The 7,502-nt window shown below is 43.1% G+C and overlaps 1 pseudogene; it reads left to right on the forward strand.

The window, feature by feature from the left end:
• Positions 1-4,037: 4,037 nt before the first annotated feature.
• Positions 4,038-7,259, forward strand: LOC125530971 (annotated as a pseudogene).
• Positions 7,260-7,502: the final 243 nt, after the last annotated feature.

The following is a 7,502-nucleotide window of genomic DNA, read 5'->3' on the forward strand; positions in this document are numbered from 1 at the left end:
CGACGGCCCCGTCGGCATAGATTGATGTATGCCGACGGCTTTTCTACGCCGCCGACCCACCCTCGGCCGTCAGCATAGGTGCGGCGATGCCGACGGGGGCCGTCGGCATAGATTCGGCCGTCGGCAGACGCAGTTTTTCTGGTAGTGTATTCTCATCATCATCATCTAACCTGATTAAGCAGGGAGTTAAAGAGGGCTTAGGTATGCTTATGTTGTATCACAGTGGGTTTCTTCAGACAGATTTGTGTGGTTTTCAGGTCTGAAAGGCGGACCAAGCATCCTGATCGAGATAATGCTGACGGCGATCCGGTTGTACTGCTTGGTGATCCAGGTTGTTCGATTGTACTGCTTGGTGATCCGGTTGTACTGCTTGGTGATCCAGGTACTAGAAATTGAACACTGCAGCGGGTTGACATCTCTGGAATGTCGTTCGGCAGGGCTAAAATCGTTGGAGCGTCTTGGGCTTTCATACTGCGATTTCCATGTCATCCCTACCGGATGTGCCGCAAGCATACTCATCTCTCCAACAACTTCGCATATTTGCGTGTCCTGGTATGAAGACACTCCCTACAAGCCTGCAGCAACGTCTGGGCAGCCTCCAGTGGGAATACATAGATGCCCATTGTTATGGAAGTAAGCGCGCAGCAATTGCCTTCTCTATCACTTACTAGTAGCACGACTGAAAACTGGAGCAAATTAAATGTTTCTTTAACCTAAATCCATCATTTCTTAAATAATGTTTCTCTAAGTGTATGTTTTTGACATGATTAATCTGTGCAGATAAGCCAAGGCCTTTGCTGCTGAAACTAAATACGTGGAAATATGCCATCCGTAGAGATTAGAGAGGTATGAGCAGAATCACAAGAATATCAGTATGGAAGTTGTCGTGCAGGTTTGTGATCTAAAGATATGCCTACACTACTGAAAGCCTTTAATTGTTCCTCTTTTTTGGAAGAATAAGCTGGTGGGATCATAACATCTGATGCTTATTTGTATTAGAGATCACTTGGAGTAGAGCTATTCTCTTACAAGACGCCCACAGGAAGTTGTTGGCTTGTTGCCATGTTGAACTGCGAGATCAGTAATCAGAAAGCGCTCCTATATCATTCTGTTATCAGAAAAAGATCTTGTCTGAATAATAAGTACTCGTATTCCCCGCCTATGTTTACCTACGGTTATATTATTGTTTTACTTTTAACTAGCATGGTGACATTCTGCTCTGGGCACCGTCAGTTTTATCAAAATAATGTAGCAATTTCCCAGTTTTATTTCTGGACTTGTATAGGCAAGCACCACTTTTATTGGTCAATATGCTCTGTTTTCGATTTTTACTGACCATCATATGTATCTGAAGCTGTTGGTTTCCCCTCACGCTCCGCACTTTGTTTCTACTGTTCTGATGGTCATCCAAACAAACTGCGCTATTTGCCATTCCAGATGGCGGACAAAGTCCACACCAACTGTGTGTGGAGCCTAGTTTCTACAAATTTGTGGTGCTTTTTGCACATTACTTGCAACCAATATTCGCACCACAAATTTGTGGAGCCGCGGTTGCTATGTGTCCGAAACTTGGAACCTGAGATTTTGGTTCTTCAGTATTGATATGTATTTTTATTTTGCACATTTTAGAGGACCTGTGGATTGTGGAACAGGTATCAAGCTGATAATTGAGTTGTATTTTCCATATCTGCTATACTTGTCTGACATTAAACATTGTTCCTGTTGAAACCTGCATTTGGCATGTATGTTTCGCCAGCATGCGTTTTGGGTAAACTTGCTCAGGTTTTGATCAGAGTATAGACTGCGTTATCTTTGATTCCCGTAAATACTGACTATGATTTGTGCAAGGACAGAAGATCTAACAAGTGAGAAGAATATGAATGATGATGGCAACTAAAATTCATAAGATGCCTTTTCATGTTTGCCACAAAACCAGCAACTTTCAAGTGTTGCAAGATTTCCTACACGTTTCTGAAAATCTGAAGTGAGGTTAGTAACTTTGGTACATTATTGCGTTGTCGTGAACCACTCAAAATTTCAAGTAAGTAAATAAAACTAGAGATCTGGTACTTCAACTTCTAATGATATGATGTTCACCGAGAGTTCCTGAATACGAGGATAATGGGTTTGAGAGACTATGTGCGGTTTTCAGACCTGCAGGCAGACTGAGCACCCTGATTGAGAGGTCACCGACGGCATTCCGGTTGTACTCCTTGGTGACCCTGACCTCGGCATGCCGTTGGTTCCCTCGATCTTGAAGATGTCAGGGGCCTCCCTGAACTGAGATGAGTACATTGCATTCATCTCTGTCCAAAGAAATATATGGTGCTGTCAGACAAATGCAAACAGTATGTAGTGGCTGGTTTCAGATTTAAGTCTTAATCAGGTGGTGACAAGTATTATTTGACGGCGAACTGGCCTGCTCTGCTCCACCGGCTTCACCACCCGATTGATCTTCTCGCGGACGAGCCCTCCCCGGTGAGGCGGCTGTAGATCACATTAAACTGCATTGACCAGAAATTAAAAGATCCGCGTTATGGCTCAATCGTGCCGAAAAGTTCCAGCCAACCTGAAGTGGGGAAGCATCTGAAGATATGTTGATTCAGGTATGGAATTTCAGCAGAAATGTGCATAACATCACGATGTATCAGTATCATCATTCACGAGCTAAAGAATCGCACATCAAGAACGTAGCAGCTAGTTACATTGTCATCTATGCTTACTTCACGAAAAGAAAAGATTGCTTTGACTGTTAAGTGAACATTGAACAAACTTTTTGTAGTGGCAAGAGCATGCTGTTTATAGGGTCTAAAGAAGATCAAACAGCGACAATGACCAGCTCGCCCGTGCTGGCCCAACTGCACCAGATATAATAGATTCATCAATCTTCAGAGCTAGCTCCAGCCGGCTTAAACGTCATTCTGAATCTGAAGAGAAGAACAAGATTGCAGGGTGCATGAAGCAGATCAATCCAAAAGGTACCGAGACAAGTATTTTTGCTGCCACTGAATAATAATGGGCCCCGACAGATTTTTCCCCTTGGGGCCTTCATTAAGAAATTCTCAGTCCTTCATTTTTTTTTGCCATAGAGGTTATTTTCAGTTGGACCCCATCTTTTTATTGTTAACAGTCACGTGAGTGTTAGGAGATGATTTTCTTGTCGTTCTCACAGTCCTCGCCCCTCAAGAATTATTTTCATTGGATATAACTCTTCTCAATTCTTCATAAATTAAAGAAAGTGATGTACAACTACATATCAATATATTTTCTCATGATAGATGAACATTATCATTTTCTCAAGGCCAGGTCACATCGTCATCATTGACGGAGGAGGATGAGGAGAAAAATGAAGGCCATGGCTCCCTGCCATCTGAGCCTACAATTCTCAAGGACAGTAGGGTCAATGTTTCTAACTTTTTATCAGTTATGTGTGTATTAGCCTGCATCTCAATTTGATTAAACGATATCGTGCTTCGATAGATTTTCTCGTTGGGACCTTTATTAATAAATTCTTACTAATCTTGTGCGTACGCACTTTTTGATCTGTTGGGTGGTATCTTTGCTCAGAGAAAAATTTATACTTAGACATCATTATTTGGTTTGTTGTAACTGAGTATGTGGTAGTTTTTTTAATGTCCTTTTTCTTTCCGGAGAGATTGTCTTCGTTGGGACCTCATCTCTTAGTTGTTAACATTTCCGTGAGTGTTAGGAGACTTAATTTGCTTAGACAGCATTTTCTCAAGTTTTCATAGATCAAGAAAGTGATGCGCGTAACTATGTTTAAAAAAAATCACATAGATGAACATTTCACATGAACGGAGAAACCCCTCTATGTTCTTTCATAAGGAACTTTTGCCGACAATTATTTGCTCTCATGCAGACAATTCTCATGAGTTGTAGGGTCAATGTTTAGTACAGCTACGTGCATCGCTTTCTTCAATCAAGGCTGTCAGTTGTTAGTTGGGCCTGAGCATTCGCTTTTACTATCCTCATCTGCCTCCACATTGTTTACTTCAATATTTTCTCTGAAGCAAACCAGCAAGGGCACATTATTTGCTCTTGCCGTTACTGTCTTCCTCAAACTTGTGCTTCTCTGCCATTCTTGGCTTCTTGCGTGTGTTATCCTTAGTGTTCCAATGGCGGCAGTGGTGGCCACCATGGTGGTCGGACCACTGGTCAAAATTATGATGGAGAACTCGTCCAGCTACCTCCTTAACCAGTACAAGGTGATGAAGGGCATGGAGAAGGAACATGATATCTTGAAGCGCAAACTGCTTCTCGTCGAGGACATCATCACCGACGCCGAGCAGGCAGCAGCCGACGCCGAGCAGGCAGCAGCCGACACCGAGCAGGCGGCAGCCCGCAGAGCAGGGGCAGTGGCCTGGCTCGAGGACATGAAGAAGGTGGCTTACAAGGCGAATGAAGTCTTTGATGAGTTCAAGTATGAGGCGCTTCGTCGTAAGGCCAAAAAGGAGGGACACTACAACGACCTAGGCTTCAGTGTGGTAAAACTCTTCCCCATCCACAACCGTTTTATATTCCGTAACAGGATGGGAAGAAAGCTCCACCAGATTGTACGTGACATTGATCTGCTTGTGAATGAAAAGAATGAATTTGGCACTAAACATCGTCAACGCTCTAAACATCCTCAGCCACTAGTATCCAACCAGTTGCGGGAGATGGATGATAATATCTTTGATCTAAAGCAAATCAAGAGAAGATCGAGAGAGAATGATAGTAAGAGTATCATTGATTTACTAGTTGGTCAAGCTAACAATGCAGATCTCACGGTTGTTCCCATCGTTGGAATGGGGGGTCTAGGCAAGACCACATTAGCACAACTTGTTTACAATGATCCTGAAATTCAGAAGCATTTTGATCTGCTGTTGTGGGTTTGTGTCTCCGGTAGCTTTGATGTGGATACTCTGGCAAAACATATAGTTGAAGCCTCTCCTGGGAAGAAGGACGATGGCAAAGAAGTTGCTACTTCCAAGAAGAAGAGTACACCACTGGATAACCTTCAGAATGTTGTTAATGGGCAAAGGTACCTCCTTGTGCTGGATGATGTCTGGAAACGAGAGTTTGATAAAGGAGAGGTTGATAAATGGGAGCAACTCAAGGCACGCCTTCAACATGGTGGCGTAGGTAGTGTCGTATTGACAACAACTCGTGATGAACGAGTAGCTAAAATAATGCACTGTACTGAAGTCTATAATCTCACAGCTTTGGAAGATAGATTCCTAAAGGAAATCGTCGAGACAAGAGCATTTAGCTATTTTCCCAATGAGGAGGAAAGGCCTGTTGGGTTGGTGAATATGGTTGATGAGATTGTGAAGAGATGTGTTGGCTCTCCTTTAGCCGCAACAACACTAGGCTCCGTACTGTGTACCAAGACCAGTGTGGAAGAATGGAAGGCTGTATCAAGCAGAAGCAACATTTGCACCGAGGAGTCTGGAATCTTACCGATACTCACTCTCAGTTACAACGACCAGCCGACAGATATGAAGCAATGTTTTGCTTTTTGTGCTATATTTCCCAAAGGTTACATGATTGATGTGGATAAGTTGATCCAACTATGGATTGCACATGGCTTTCTTATCCAAGAAGATAATGTTCGTCTTGAAACCACTGGCAAAAGGATTTTCAAAGATCTAGCCTGCAGATCATTCTTTCAGGATGTGAAAAAAGTCCAAGCCGGGTTGTGTTATTCTATGTCTATATGTAAAATCCATGATCTTATGCATGATGTTGCATTGTCTGTAATGGGAAAGGGATGTGCCTTGGCAACATGGGAACTAGGCAAGATTGAACATGCTGCAACTGAGGAATCAAGTCAGTGTGAGTGGCTTACAAATGATGCACGGCATTTATTTTTGTTGTGCAACGAACCAGAAAGAAAACTGAATATTTCTCTAGAGGGAAGCTCTCCATCTATCCAAACTCTTTTGTGTCTTAGAGTTATGAAAAGTGCATCATTGCGGCATCTATCAAAATATGGGTCTTTGCGAGCATTGCAGCTTTGTTTGTGGGTATCATCATTCCCACTGAAACCAAAGCATCTACATCAACTGAGGTACCTAGATCTCTCAGGTAGTTGGATCAAAGCACTCCCTGGAGATATGAGCATTCTATACAATCTACAAACGCTGAACCTCTCTGGATGTGCTTATTTTGTTGAGCTTCCGAGACAAATGAAGTATATGATTGCCCTCCGTCACCTTTACACTCATGGCTGCCCAAAGCTGAAGAGCATGCCTAGAGATCTCGGAGAACTTACATCCTTGCAGACACTTACATGTTTTGTAGCAGGTAGTGGCTCTGATTGCAGCAATGTTGGAGAGCTCACGAAATTAAACCTTGGTGGTCAATTGGATCTACGACAACTAGAGAATGTGACAAATGATGATGCAAAAGCGGCAAACCTCATGCAGAAGAAGGAACTAAGAGCTCTGACATTAACATGGACCTTTGGATGGGCTTATTATACAGATGAAACTAGGTGTTGCTGTCGAGATGATGAGGATGATGCAAGAGTGCTCGAGAATCTCAGACCTCATGATGGGCTGCATGCCATAAGAATAGAGTCCTATGGAGGCAGCACTTTTCCAACATGACTAGCTGTGTTGCAAAACATTACCGAGATCCGTCTTTTCAGCTGTGGAAAAGTGCAATGGTTGTTCAGAGGTGAGTGTGATACATCGTTTGCATCCCCAAATCTGAAGGAGCTTACGCTTAAAGACCTTTACAGTCTGGAGAGATGGTGGGAAATGAATAATGATGGGGTGCAAGGAGGAGAGATCATGTTTCCTCTCCTTGAGAAGCTACGTATTAGCGACTGTGTAAAGTTGAAAGCATTGCCAGGACATCCGACCTTCCCTAAACTTCAGAATGTTTGTATTAAGAAATGTCCAGAGTTGACAACTACAGCTTTTTCACCAATGCTCGGTGAATTAAAGGTGGAAGGATGTGAGGCAGAGTTGTTCGTGTGGGTAGCTAGACATATGGCTTCATTGACCAATGTGGAACTGAATAGCATTGAAAACAGGACAGAAACAACATTGAGGGCGGCTGAGAATGGTTTGAGGCAAGTGGTGAGCGTCAAGAACAAAAGGAATGATCAAGATTTTCCTCTAGCAGTTTTGGTGTTAAGAGGCTTCAAGTCAGGTATAGCAGAGATGTGTGCATGTTTTGCACAACTTCAAGAGTTGTCAATTTTTAGCTCCGACGCACTCGTCCATTGGCCAGAAAAGGAGTTCCAATGGTTGGTATCCTTGAGGACGCTTGACATTTGGTATTGCAATTATTTGATTGGATATGCACAAACTTCTGTTGGGTCTTCAACATCATCAGAAACCAGTCAGGTGCTGCCACGTCTAGAGTCTCTGGTTATATACAATTGTCCCAACTTGGTTGAGGTCCTCAACATCCCTGCATCTCTCAGGAGTCTGTATATTCATACTTGCGGTAAGATTGAGTCCAAATCTGGCATACAGGAGGTGTTG

The sequence above is a fragment of the Triticum urartu genome, unplaced genomic scaffold (genome assembly GCF_003073215.2).
Source record: "Triticum urartu cultivar G1812 unplaced genomic scaffold, Tu2.1 TuUngrouped_contig_6690, whole genome shotgun sequence".
Lineage (NCBI taxonomy): Eukaryota > Viridiplantae > Streptophyta > Magnoliopsida > Poales > Poaceae > Triticum > Triticum urartu.